Source organism: Podarcis pityusensis (genome assembly GCF_964106645.2).
Source record: "Podarcis pityusensis genome assembly, chromosome: 8".
NCBI classification, from domain to species: domain Eukaryota; kingdom Metazoa; phylum Chordata; class Lepidosauria; order Squamata; family Lacertidae; genus Podarcis; species Podarcis pityusensis.
This window is the reverse complement of record NC_138033.1, coordinates 74,359,786-74,374,211: the sequence shown is the minus strand read 5'-3', so window position 1 is coordinate 74,374,211 and position 14,426 is coordinate 74,359,786. Positions and strand designations below refer to the sequence as shown.

At 47.1% G+C, this 14,426-nt stretch overlaps 1 protein-coding gene across 2 annotated transcripts in view; it reads right to left on the bottom strand.

The window, feature by feature from the left end:
* The window catches only part of SPSB1 (splA/ryanodine receptor domain and SOCS box containing 1), a 36,292-nt gene extending 21,866 nt beyond the window's left edge, over window positions 1-14,426 (bottom strand). Inside the window, exon 1 of one of the 2 annotated variants that reach the window (XM_081016274.1) lies at window positions 14,255-14,426. The gene's annotated coding sequence lies outside the window, so the exon portion shown is untranslated. Of the gene's footprint in view, window positions 1-13,995 lie in introns of both variants that reach the window. The other variant, XM_081016273.1, reaches the window with a different exon arrangement.

Below are 14,426 nucleotides of genomic sequence, written 5' to 3'. Positions count from 1 at the left end.
GGAAAAGCCACCAAGTTCCTAGCCCCTTACGATTGCAAAATGAAAGTGAGGGGTTGGCGTGGGGCGACATGGCACCCATCGTAAGCTGCTGATTAAGAACTTCTGGGGTTGGGGGGGGGGGCTTTAACCCGCTGACCTCCCCAGACAAGGAGGAGGAGGAAGATGTAGAAAAGATGCTCTGCACGAGTGAATTATTAACGTGCTTGACAAAGACTGTAGAATTGTGCTTTTCTAAAAACAAACAAACAAAAAACAGTATGGGATAAACACATCATATATATTATTGACTCCATCTACTCTTGTTGTTGTTGTTTAGTCGTTTAGTCGTGTCCGACTCTTCGTGACCCCATGGACCAGAGCACGCCAGACACTATTGTCTTCCACTGCCTCCCGCAGTTTGGTCAGACTCATGTTGGTAGCTTTGAGAACACTATCCAACCATCTCATCCTCTGTCGTCCCCTTCTCCTTGTGCCCTCCATCTTTCCCAGCATCAGGGTCTTTTCCACGGAATCTTCTCTTCTCATGAGGTGGCCAAAGTATTGGAGCCTCAGCTTCACGATCTGTCCTTCCAGTGAGCACTCAGGGCTGATTTCCTTCAGAATGGATTGGTTTGCTCTTCTTGCAGTCCATGGGACTCTCAAGCACCACAATTCAAAAGCATCAATTCTTCGCCAATCAGCCTTCTTTATGGTCCAGCTCTCACTTCCATACATCACTATTGGGAAAACCATAGTTTTAACTATACGGACCTTTGTTGGCAAGGTGATGTCTCTGCTTTTTAAGATGCTGTCTAGGTTTGTCATTGCTTTTCTCCCAAGAAGCAGGCGTCTTTTAATTTCGTGACTGCTGTCACCATCTGCAGTGATCAAGGAGCCCAAGGAAGTAAAATTTCTCACTGCCTCCATTTCTTCCCCTTCCCCTTCTATTTGCCAGGAAGTGATGGGACCAATGGCCAGTGGCCATGACCTCTTAAGCGACACCAAAGAACCATCAATTGCAGGCTACTGTAGTCAACCACTTAGGAGGTCTTAGTTAAGCTTAGTCCTGACATCACACCAAACCATGGCTAAGGAACGGCTGCAGCTAAGCGGTCAAGCATCTGCTTTGCATGCGGAAAGTCCCAGACTTCTCCATGTAAAGCTGGGGAAAACATTTATCTGAAACGTTGAAAAGTTGCTGCCATTCAAAACAGACACTTCTGATCTAGACGGGCCAATGGTCTGGGCTCAGTAAAAGGTTGCTTCCTGTTTTCCAAAGCTTTAGCGTGGCTTGGTGCAATGTCCACATGAAAAACTTTCTCACATTCCACATGAACAAACCATTGCTCACATTCCATGTGAACAAACCATCACTCACATTCCACGTGAACAAACCATCACTCACATTCCACGTGAACAAACCATTCCTTTCAAACAGTAATTAAAAAAACCAGGGAATCAAAGGAATTTGGAACCCCAATTTGTGCACATGTGATGCAAACAGGGCGCAATCAATCTCCTACAAATAATGCATGAAAGCCTCTAACCTATGCACCATCACCAGCCCTTCTTCCCACACAATCTACGGACTATAGAATGTCAGAAAGCTACCAAAACAGCAGGCGAAGAGGATGCCCCCAGAGGACTCAAGGCAAGAAGTCCGGGCAGAAGACTCACACTCCAAAAAGGTTGCTTCATCAGCCTTCATCAGCCTTCAATGTTATGCAACTCAATTACAGAAAATTACGATGCTAGGTATGCAGAGATAACAAAATTATCTGTATTGGCTCATTACAGAGAGAAAGAGAAAAATCCAGACCCATCAAGCAATACCTCTATTAGGAGGAGCTAAAAAGAATCCTAAAAGAAGAAAGCTTCAGAGCTCATCTGGAGTCTTTGTCAAGCTGGAAGTTAAGCAAAATGTGGGGTGGGAAGGGGGAGAGAGACCCCCTCCCTTTTTATTTTAAGATTAATCCAACATGCACTTGGGTATATTCATCTTCTCTCAGATTATCCCCCCTGCTTTTTACTTAACATTCAGCTTGCGAAAGAGCCCTAGCGAACCTGAAAGCTTGCTCACCTCTTTGTGATATTTTTTTTTGTATACATCTTTGTGAATATCTTTTTTGCCAAGATATTCCTCTTTTACTCAAGAGGATAGGAAAAGATGGACCAATCCTGGGCAAAGAGGACTGTGTATGCAGATTCTAATGCCCCATTTTGCACACACGCAAAATATCCAGATACTCTTAAAAATCAGGAACTTCTGCTGTAAAAACAACGCACCCTTGATTTAAAAGAAACCCCATTTTCTACTTCCAGAGGATACTCTGCAGTTCCTGGGAAGCTTCCAGTGAGGAAGTATGGAAGAGCTGTTAACAAGGTGTGTGTTTGAACCTAAATGTGTGTCCAGCACTCGTGTGTATTCCTACACATTTCTACTAACAGGTTTGGGACATTTTGCTAGAGTTATGACATGCATCTTTTATAGATATTTGTTTACCCTTAATCTTATAACCCCATAAAGTTGGTTTATTTGACAGCAACGTTGCAATATAACAGGCTTCCTCAACCTCGGCCCTCCCGATGTTTTTTGCCTACAAACTCCACCATCCCTAGCTAGCAGGACCAGTGGTCAGGGATGATGGGAATTGCAGTCTCAAAACATCTGGAGGGCCAAGGTTGAGGAAGCCTGCAATATAAGATATTTTGGATAAGTAATTTGTTCTGGCAAATATATTCCTTTGTTCTATCGTCCATTTCCTACAACTACCTGTCTGCTAGGTATTCTGTTTACCTTACTTAGCTGATAGTCATTTCTCACTAGGATTATATTATTTCAACTAACTGATTATCTTTGTTTGCCAAGTTCAAAGTTTATCTTACTGCAGTCTATGTGGAGCCCATTCTTCTTACAGGAAACACAAATTAAATTTTGCTAGTAACACAAGATCACTGTGCTCATCTTTACATAAAGTCTTAAGAGATCAGAAAGGCTTCCAGAATGCATTTTAGGATAAGGCCTGATACCAGGGTCAAGAAAGCTAACTGAGGGGGTATATGATACCAAATGAAACCAACTGCACTGATGCCACAATCTATGGTGATAAACCACTGAAAGAGTTCAGATTGTCAGACACTATTATGGAGCCACACCTACACAGCTTCAGAAATCGCACTGCATCATGGGCTTAAGGATAGAATAATGCCATACCTCCCAGGGCTGTTGTAAAACTACCGCTGAGATAGAAATCAGTGTAGAAGACAAACCACATGGTCTTTGCCAGGGGGCAAGACCAAGGTTAGGGCATCCTGAGTGGGAGCCCCTGTCCTGAAACTAAGGGGCTTGTCACAACCACAGCCCCACACAGCACGAACTTGCCTGATCTTGTTTTCAAGCTGTCGCTGTGAGTGACCTTTTGCATTCTAGAGGGATGGCCTGTAAGCGGACACTGTTTACACAGCAGTGTGCTGCCCCCAGCCAAAGGAATAAACCGCTCTGCTCAACACCTGTGCCTGTAGAACCAAAGAATGGAAATTCTGATGGCTGCAACGATCAGGTTTATTTTTTTTAGTGAGCATGGTGGACTGGAAAGGGGGGGAAATTAAGGTGGATGCATGCATGCATTGGCAGCCCAGAACAATCACAACTGCAAGAATAAGATTCTTGCACAACGGTGAGACAAATCTGTGCTGGCAAGGTGGCAAAAAAAAGCTAGCAAGGAGGAATGACCGCTGGGAGGAGTGCAGAGACAAGAAATGCCATGGTGCATCTATAGCAGCACAGCCAGACGCTTTCATCTGTCCCAGCTGCAACAAAACATGTCTCTCCTGTCTCAACCTCTACATCTGCAGCAGGTTGCAACCTTCCAACAGATTCACCCCCAAAAGGAGCACTCCTCCGTCGTCGAGACAGACAGATGCCAATAACCTCAGGGCAAGGCATCAAAATCGTATCCAGCAGGAATTCAGTTTAGCATGCCTGCACACTGTCACATGCTTCCATAGGTCTTTGTTTTAATCAATAAAGGCTGGAATCTTGCATACTTTGAAAAGAAAAAGAAAAAAGAAAGGAGCTCAAAAGGTAATGTTCTCAGGAAGCTGACTGAGTGCTCCATGTGCAACCGCAGGAAAGCGCTCAGCTTTCAAGAGCTCTTAGCAACCTCGCATCCATCACCTTGGAAATTCACTTTGCTAAGCAGTAAATGGGCTCCTTGCCCCAGCAGCAGAAAAGCACTTGCTTTGCATAGCAAAGGTTGAAGGTTCAGTCCTCTTGTCTCTAGTTAAGATGATCATGTAACAGGTGCCAGGAAAGACCGTTTACCTGAGACTTTGGAGAGTCGCTGCCTGTCAGAGCAGACAGCACTGGGTTAGATGGCCCAAGGGTCAGACTCATGCAAGTTAATGCTCGGCTTCAGGGATACTTTAAACTATAAACAAGCCTCTGTTCCACAAACAGTGGGATCATTTATTCTTAAGGGGGAGACTTAAAATGGAAGTATGGTGAGCCTGCCAACCAATCAAGTTGCCTGGTTTGCATGCCACACTAAACAATGGTTTGTTAGACTACAGCTTAGTGCCATGCATGAACCCGGCGCAATAGCTTAGGCCCAGGAGTCAGCAAACATGCTGATTCCTGGACCATCCACCAGCCGAGGACGATTGGGCCTCATCCAGCCCCCGGGCCTTAGTTTGCCTACCCATGATAATAAATTTTATTTATATCCCGCCCTCCCCAGCCGAAGCTGGGCTCAGGGCGGCTAACAACAATCAAAATAATCCAGCATTCTAAAAACATTCATTATAAAATTAATTAAAATCAAATTGATGGCAACCACTAAGCAAAATTCTGTGCAGATTGCCAGAGGAGGGGGTCAGGCTGCGCCCTGACCAAAGGCCTGGTGGAACAGCTCTGTCTTGCAGGCCCTGCGGAAAGATGTCAGGTCCCGCAGGGCCCTAGTCTCTTGTGACAGAGCGTTCCACCAGATTGGCGTTCCACCTGGCTCTAGTTGAGGCCAGCCTAACCTCTCTGTGGCCTGGGATCTTCAGGATGTTTTTATTTGCAGACCGTAAATTTCTCTGTGGGACATACCAGGAGAGGCGGTCCCGTAGGTACGAGGGTCCTAGGCCATATAGGGCTTTAAAACCAGCACCTTAAACCTGATCCTGTACTCCACCGGGAGCCAGTGCAGCTGGTATAGTACCGGATGAATATGATCTCGCAGAGAAGACCCCATAAGGACTCTCGCCGCGGCATTCTGCACCCGCTGGAGTTTCTGGGTCAGTCTCAAGGGCAGCCCCAGGTAGAGCGAGTTACAATAATCCAATCTGGAGGTGACCGTCGCGTGGATCACAGTGGCTAGGTCAGGGCGAGAGAGATAAGGAGCCAACTGCTTAGCTTGGCGGAGATGAAAAAATGCCGCCTTTGTTATAGCTGTAATCTGCGCCTCCATAGAGGGGGAGGTATCGAAGATTACACCCAAACTCTTAACGGACGATGCTGACACTAATTGCACCCCCGCAAGAGATAGGAGTTGCCCCCTCAATCCCATATCGCCCCGTCCCAGCCAGAGGACCTCTGTCTTCAAAGGATTTAACTTCAACCGGCTCCCACGTAACCATCCAGCCACAGCTTCCAAACATCTGGTCAGTGTGTCTGGGGCCGAGTCAGGATGGCCATCCATCAACAGATATCGAGTTGGGTGTCATCGGCATACTGATGGCAACCCAGCCCAAAACTCCGGACAAGCTGGGCGAGGGGGCGCATAAAGAACCATGGCTTGTTGTCAGTTGATGAGTCTTGATTTGCCTAATTGTGGCTGAGTTGTTACACGTGAACCCAGTACCATCTCTTAACAATGCCCCCCCCATCCTGCCACAGACTCACGCCAAGCTACAAAGGCATGAGGAGCTGGAAAATGACCCAAACCCTGGAGAAAGATGGTCTGTTAAAATAAACCACAGCTTAAACAAACCATGGTTTAGCAGGATGCATTAACCAAAAGAAAAGCTGCCTGATGTAATTTGTTGCAAACTCTAGCAGAAGGATCTGCAGAGCAGTCCATGCACCACACAAAAACTGGCATTCATAGAGCTGAGGCACAATAGGCAATGGCTTCTTGGTGGTGGTGCCAGGACTGTCCCACACTGCTTGGGGCTGCTGATTCACCAGGCTTGCTCTCTTTTAGTCTTTCAACACCATATTTATTAAGAACATAGGAAGGTGCCTTACGCCGAGTCAGATTGTCAGTCCACCTAACTCAGTATTGCCTACACTGGCTGGCAGCAGCTCTCCAGGGTTTCACGCAGGAGATGTTCCAAGTTTTACCTGGAGATGCCAGGGATTGAACTTGGGACCTTCTGTCTGCAAAGCAGATGCTTTACCAACTGAGCTATGGTCCCTCTGGAATTCACATTAGCTTCTAATTAATATCCCTGACGCATCTGCAGATGTTTGAGATAGAACTCCATCACAACCACCTGTTGATGTTCCTTTTAAAAATATCTTGCTGCTTATTATTATAAAGGACATACCATTTCATTGTTTTGTCTACAGTGGACTATTTTCTATTGTGCGAATGCCTCCCACCAAAAACCTTTGTAGAAAAGCAAAACCAAGGGGAGAGGACACTCAGCTAACAATTTTTTTAAAAAATGACCTAGCCTAGCAGTTCTCAAACTTTTCTGCGCCCACAAAGCACTTGAAAATTGCAGGTGGTCTTAGTGGACGACTTAACAATTTTGCCGCTTGATGCAACAGTTGTAACACTCGGTGCTAGGAACTGTATGATTTCTAACTGCATTTTTTATTGCTCCTTTTATTTCCCATATATTGCAGTCTTATCGCATTACGATGTGCATCCCGCAAATCAAATTGTGATGCAATGAAATTCAAGGTATAAGAAATCTAATACAAATATTTGATGCAGGCGTGCCACAGACCCCCTGAATGAAGCTTGTGGGTCATTGGTGGTCTCTGAACCACAGTTTTGGGAACCCCCAGCTTAGTTTGATAGTTATTCCAAGCCTGTTGCATCTCTAAGTAGATTCAAAGGCAAGTAAGAGATGACATGATAGAAGAGGTGGCAGCGCAGAGAAAGTGGATAGGGAGCAAGTTTTTATTTCTCTATCATAACACAAGAAATTTTGGACATCCAGCGAGGTTGAATAATGGAGGATTCAGGACAGATGAAAAAAATGACTTATTGTTCAACTGTGGAACTCCCTCCCACAAGGATGGCCACTAATCAGGGTGGCTTAGACAAATTCATGGAGAAAGCTATAGTCAGCTACTAGCCAGGATGGCTAAGCTCTACCCTCCGTAGTTGGAGACAGGCAAGCTTCCGAATACCAGATGCTGGAAACCAGGAGAGAGTGATGTGTTCTGATCAGGTCCAGATGTTTCAGTGGGAAACCTGCATGGCCTTTGAAAGAACAGGATGCTGAACTGCATGGGCCACTGGCCTGATCCAGCAGGCTCTTCTTGCGTTCTTCTGCAGGGATGCATTGAAGCAAGACTGAACAAACCTCCCCCTGCTAAAAAACCAACAACACAAGAGCACAGTCAAAGTTGCAGATGGCACAACAGAGTCACTGTTCATGGCTGCTGCACTATTGAGTCTGGCATGCACGATTCCTTGCCATAAGTGGGCATTTAAGAATCAAGAAAAGACAGAAATTCGTTTGGAACGTGTCAGCCGCAGCCTCCAAACACCCACCAAACATTCCCCCCACTTTTGCTTTTCCATGGAAGCGCGGCTCTTACTTTAAACCCCTTCCAGTTGCCTATCTGCACTCTATGCTTAAAACAATGTCATGTGACTTTAAGCAGCAGCAATGGCTTCCCCCAAAAGGATTCTGGGAGCTGGAGTTTGTTTTGGTTTTCCCCCATAGGTTTTATTAAAGTACAGTGGTTGCATTATTGGACTGGGACCCGGGAGATCAGGATTCAAATCCCCCGACTGGCTATGAAGCTCCCTGAGCCAACCTTGGGCCAATCCCTGCCTCACAGGGTTGTTGTGTGGGGATTAAATGAGGAGAGGGAGAACCATGCACTCCACCTTTAGCTCCTTGGAGAAATAGATGGGTTATAAATAAACAGGTCAGGACAGACACACCCACAGAATGAAGGTTTAGTAAAGATCAACATGAAAAACGGAGAGACGTGCTTCTCCCTCATAAGATTAGGATCATTCAATGAAGATGAACTGTGGGAAATCCATGACAGGCTTTTGTTTTTTAGCACAGAGCATAGTTACAGAATTCACTCCCTTGACATGTAAGGTAAAGGTAAAGGGACCCCTGACCATTAGGTCCAGTCGTGACCGACTCTGGGGCTGTGGTGCTCATCTCGCTTTATTGGCCGAGGGAGCCGGTGTACAGCTTCCGGGTCATGTGGCCAGCATGACTAAGCCACTTCTGGCGAACCAGAGCAGTGCACGGAAACGCCGTTTACCTTCCCGCTGGAGCGGTACCTATTTATCTACTTGCACTTTGACATGCTTTCGAACTGCTAGGTTGGCAGGAGCTGGAACCGAGCAACGGGAGCTCACCCCGTTGCGGGGATTCGAACCGCCAACCTTCTGATCGGCAAGTCCTAGTCTCTGTGGTTTAACCCACAGCGCCACCCGCGTTCCTCCCTTGACATGTAGTGATGGCTTTAAAGGAGGATTACAGAGGTCCGTGGAGAAATCTACGGACCACAATGGCTATGTTTGATCAACTTGCACTCTGTGCCTCTGAACCCTGCTTGCTGAAAATCACAGGTGGGGAGAATTCTGATGCGCTCAGGTCCTCCTTCCCACTGGGGCATGTGGCTGGCGACTGTGAGGACAGGGTCCCTGGCTACATGGACCTCCTTTGGCCTGACGCCTATGCCACCCCGTCTGCTGATGTGAGCAGGTCATCCGACAGGTTTCAGAGCGCCACTTGCACTGAGCATTGCACATGGTGCGCTGGAGGAGGGTGCATGCCCCGCCCAGAGCCATGCATTGCACAAGACAGTATAGAGGAAGAGGGGAAACCAGGCACAGAAGGAATTAGAGGCCCTGCAAGTCACACAAGGAAACCGGGGTCATCTGGGTTCGGGACAGGACAGGGAGAGAGAGAGAAAGAACGAACCGAAGATCGCATCTTGCTTCCTAGTAATAAATTAGCACACTTGTCTTGTTCCTCGGATAAGACATGCTGTTCTCCAACTCTAAGACAAAGGCCTTTTCAGGTTTTATTTAAATGCGTCTACTGCCAGACCTGAAGTTACAGGAAGAGAAAGTTCTCGCTGGATTCTCTTGCCCCCAATAGAGCTAGCTGGATGGACCAAGGGTCTAAGTCAAGCTTTTCCTAGGTTCCTATGGAGAGTGTGACGAGGGGCGTGGCCTGGAGAGAACTCCAGGGGCCACACAGAAAGGCTTGGAGGGCCAGAGACGCCCCTGCGCTTGTAAGTGAACGTACAACACGCCAGCTTCCCAGGCAGCTCTCAGAACCAGGATTTCTCTGCCCCAGCTGAAACGACCACTCCTGGTCAGTGTAGTTGACACTGAACTAGATGGACCAATCGCTTGACTCAATAGAAGGCAAGTTTCCTGTGCTGCTGTGACTTGGGCGCATTGCGAAATTGGCTGCATGGCATACTTTCTCTAGAAGATTTCTTAGACCTGTCACCGGGACCCCTCTGTGACTCAGCACACATACTAAATAAATACTGCTCTCCCTTCGAGGTCGGACTTTTGTTTGTTTCTGTTTTACTCTGAAAGCTGAAGCGATCTCACCTGCAGAACGCCCTGACCTCTGGCTGGGAAGTGTTTCTCTGCAACATGCTAATTGCTTCGGCCTGCCGATAAAAAGAAGCATGCTGTTGCTCAACCCTGCAGCTAATCGTTGGGGACAATTACAGGGCGCCCTCCCAACCCTCAGCTGCAAATTTCTCACGAGAAGAATGGCCTCTGGCACCTTCATCAGGTCAGCACTGCAAGATGGGTGAGACAACCGGCTGTACTCACTGCTAGTCCTACTCACTAGCAGACCCCTCAAAATGAATGGCCAGGAACCACCTCTAGCCCATTCATTTCAATGGGTCTACTTGGAGCAGGACTTAAAAGTTAGAGACAATCCAACAGCAGAACGGCAATTTTTTTTAAAAAAATTAGAAGCCAGATTTTCACAAGAAGTATCATGCGCTTGACTCCTCTCTCTTAAGGCTACAAGGTCGTAAACTACCATACTTTTCTGTGTATAAGACTAGGTTTTTTTATTTAAAAATTCTTTTCAAAATTGTGGGCCGTCTTCTACACGGATACAATCTCCCTCCATTTTCTCAATTTGGAGTCCCCCAAAATAGGGGGGGGGGGGCATCTTATACATGGGGGCGTGTTACACACAGAAAAATACGGTATTTATTAATTAAATAATAATAATTGATTTTATATACCGCCCTATACCTGGGGGTCTCAGGGAAGTTCGCAGATTAATGTTTGGAAGGTGAGAGAAAGAGGTAGTGATTTGGGCATCTGGCTTCAAGGAACATAGGAAACTGCCTTATACCAAGTCAGGCAAGTTGTCCATCTAGTTCAATATTGTCTACACTGGCTGGCAGCAGCTCACCAGGGTTTCAGCCAGGACTCTTTCCCAGCCCTACCTGGAAACACTGGAGTTTGAACCTGGGACCTTCTGCATGCAAAGCAGATGCTCTGTCCCCTTATCTTTCAAGTGGTTTGGACTCCTTCACATGCCATGGCTTCAATACCTATAAAGCTGTTGTACTGCTGAGAGCAACTGGCACAAATTCAGTCGACAAGGCAGCATGAACAGGACCTGAACAGGAAGCATCCTAGCTGACAGATCAGTCTTCCTTATACTACGTGCAGGGCCAGGCCAGCCAGATGTGGTGCAGATGTTTTGGATCACAACTTCCATCAGCCTCAGACACAGTTGATGGACTCGCCTCTACATTGTTCCACTGAACCATGTTTAGCTGGTGATATATCGCGATGTAGCAAACCAGAAATCACCCACCCCAATGGGCGCTCACTTCTGAAACATCTGGAGGGCACCAGGTTGGGAAAGGCACCGCTGGCAAAGCGTTGGGTCCTAGCAGAATACTTTCATTGAACACACACCTCAAAGGCAGAAGCTATGGTTTTCCATACTATGGTTTGTTTTTCTTTTTTACAAAACAAATGTATTTTTATGAGAAAGACAATATATATTCTCTCTAAATATGTAATATGGTGGGGAGGGCGGGGATAGGGCTGTGATGTTTTAAAACACTTCAGCTACTAGGTGAATATAAAAAAACTTTCAAGAAGCTCCCCTAAAATCAGGCAGATTCCCCCCCCCATGCAAGGTATTGCAGGTCGTAAGCACCATCCTAGAAGAGGCATCCCTGCCTTCACATCTATAAAGGGATGTGTTTCCTCAACAATATATTTAAGACATGTATATTCACCATCTAAATTAGGAGTAGGGAACTTTGGATCTCCTAATGTTGGACTCCAATTCCCATCATACCCAGTCAGCATGCTCAATGGTCAGGAATGGTGCGAGTTTTAGTTCAGCAGCACCCAGAGGGTCCACAGGTTCTGGTCTAAAGGCTCCTTGGAGCTGGGAGCACCATCCAGAAAAAGGAGGCTCACTGTTGTGTCTCTGCACGAGTGCCTGCTCTGGCTTTTAATTTAATTAAACATGGCCGGGAAAGAAGAAGAAGAAGAAGAAGAAGAAGAAGAAGAAGAAGAAGAAGAAGAAGAAGAATTTATTATTTATACCCTGCCCTTCTGGCCAGGTTTCCCCAGCCACACTGGGCGGCTTCCAACAAAACACTAAAATACAATAACCTATTAAACATTAAAAGCTTCCCTAAACAGGGCTGCCTTCAGATGTCTTCTAAAAGCCTGGTAGTTGTTTTTCTCTTTGACATCTGGTGGGAGGGTGTTCCACAGGGCGGGTGCCACTACCGAGAAGGCCCTCTGCCTGGTTCCCTGTAACTTGGCTTCTCGCAGCGAGGGAATCTGCTACCTTTCCGATGGTGGTGGACTAACAACTCCCATCCGCCCCAGTCAGTGTGGCCAATAGTCAGGGGATATGGGAGTTGTAGTCCTGCAACACCTGTAAGTCACCACATTGGCTACCTGTGGTGTAAACACCTTTTTTATGATTTCTGCTTCTGAACCTTTTTGTAAAAAACAACAACCCTTACCTGCAGATCCAGTCAAATTCAATCAACTAAAAGCTAACCTGATTAATAGAAATGGACATACAAAATAGGGATTCCACCCCCGACACACTTCGGAGAAAGAAGCAAAGTCGGGGGGAGGGGGTCATAAAGGGCGCAAGAGCAGGCAAATCGCTCACTGCAACCTCTCTGTCTCGCAGAACTGCTGGGAGAAGTCAGGACCTCTGACCATCTAGCTTAGCACTGCCTGCACTGACTGGCAGCAGCTCGCCAGGCTTTCCAACAGGGAGTCTCTCCCAGGCCTGCCTGGGGAGACAGGGGATTGGAAGTGGGACATTCTGCATGAAAAGCATGTGCTCTGCCACCAAGCTACACAGCTGCCCCATGAGCTCAATTTGAGACACAGGTAAAGGATGCAGAAGAACAGGCCCCAGGCTGATGGGAGCTGCGGTCTAAACAAAAACATCTGGAGCTCCTGGGTAACAGCAAACGCTTTTGCAAAAGCAATCAGGCAGGCTCCAACTTTTCAAATGCTGGTTCTTCTCCTCCCTTCACTCCACTCCTGCCCCAAACAAGCAAGCCCCACGGAGATATTTCCGAGCCCCTTTCTATAGGGATTCAGCAGCAGGGCAGCTGGATCCCCAGCTCAGCCCAGTGGCTTGGTGGGTGGCCTGTGGCAAGTCATTCTCCAGATGTACAGAGAGAATGGAAAAGCATCCGAAGTTTGGAAGGTTCCCAGGGTCTGGGAAACATGACGATGGCACCAAATGCTTTTTCAGAAGTGTTTTCTCAAGGAGGCCAGTTCCAGATAGGATGCAGAAACCAGACACCGGTGCGAACGGTGGCTCCCCAGAGGCCTACCTCGCAAGGTTGATGGGAAGATCGAGCAGGCAGAAAGGGGGGAAAGTGCCCACATGAGCATCTGAGAGTCAAGTTAAGTTTGCTTCTGTAAGAGCAACTGTTTTAAGAGACCTTGAGAATGCCTGAAATATCTGTCAAAGCGCTGCCACTTCTAGTCGTGCAAAGATCTAATAAAAACCACACGCCCAGAGTGAGATCCAGCTGTCACCCTTTCCGATGACAATTTCAATGGGAGGGTCTATGATCAATGGGAATCAAAACTCCCACTGAGAAGAACTGTGGCTCAGCGGGAAAACACTTGGCTCTGAATGCCAAAGGTACAATTTTCAGCATCTCCAAGCGGGGCTGGGAAGACAGAAGCCCCAGAGGAACAGCTGCCAGCCAGAGTAGACAATACTGAGCAAAGGTCTGACTTAGAAGAAAGCAGCTTCCTAGAAGTGCTGGATTGTGGCTTTCAGGAATCGGTTATACAGGCAGCCACGAGTAGGAAGAAATAAATGTTTTTCCTGGCTTTTAACAAACACACACACCAAAACGCCAATTTGCTCAACTTTTTGGAACATACATAAGGCCATCCCAGGGTTTGTCAGCTCCAAAATTATCCCACAGCCGCACTTCTTTCTGCAAGACGATTCATACCACGATCCTGTACTTACTTAGTAAAAAAAGACACACGGACAGGATTTTTTTAAGAGTCAAGGAAGTGTCTCCAAGGCTGCTGTCTCAACATTATGCCATTTCAAAAGCAAAGAAATAACCAAAAGGGCATTTTTATTTTGCTAAAGAGCTTTCAGCCCCTTACAACAACATCAGGGCGAGTCAAACACTCAGCGAATCCATTGATCCGGAGAGGATGAAAACTCTTCTGCATTCACACGCAGCTAAAGGGGCAGCGACTCCGAATCAAGAGACTCCAAGTTTACAGGGAGGGGTAGGGGGGAAAACACAACTCCCTTTCGCGGATATATCCCACCACTTTCCGGTCTTACCTCCCAACAAATCCGGGGCACACCATTCCGAGGTAGATCTTTTTTTTTTATTATTCCTCCCGAAGCCTGCTCATGGAACAGAGGTTTTGTTGGCGGGGGCTGCAAAATAAGGCTTATCGTCAACTCTGCGGTTGCAGGACAGTTGGGTTCTTTTTCCTCCTCCTACCCTGAACAAAGCGGCCAAAGAGTCTTGCGAGCAATATTGCAAGTCTCTTTTTCTCTCTCTGTGCGTGCATGCACACGAGCTCGGAGCATGTACCTCGGGGTGGGTTGCAAACTCCGTGGACGACGAAGGCGGCAGCGAAGCCCCGGGTCTCTCGGATCGCCTTCACTCCCAGCGCTCCCCGCCTTGAATCCGACGCCAGGCCAGAGTCTCCGCTACTAAGAAGCCGAGCAGCGTCGCGTCACATGGGCTCCAAATAACCTCCCAG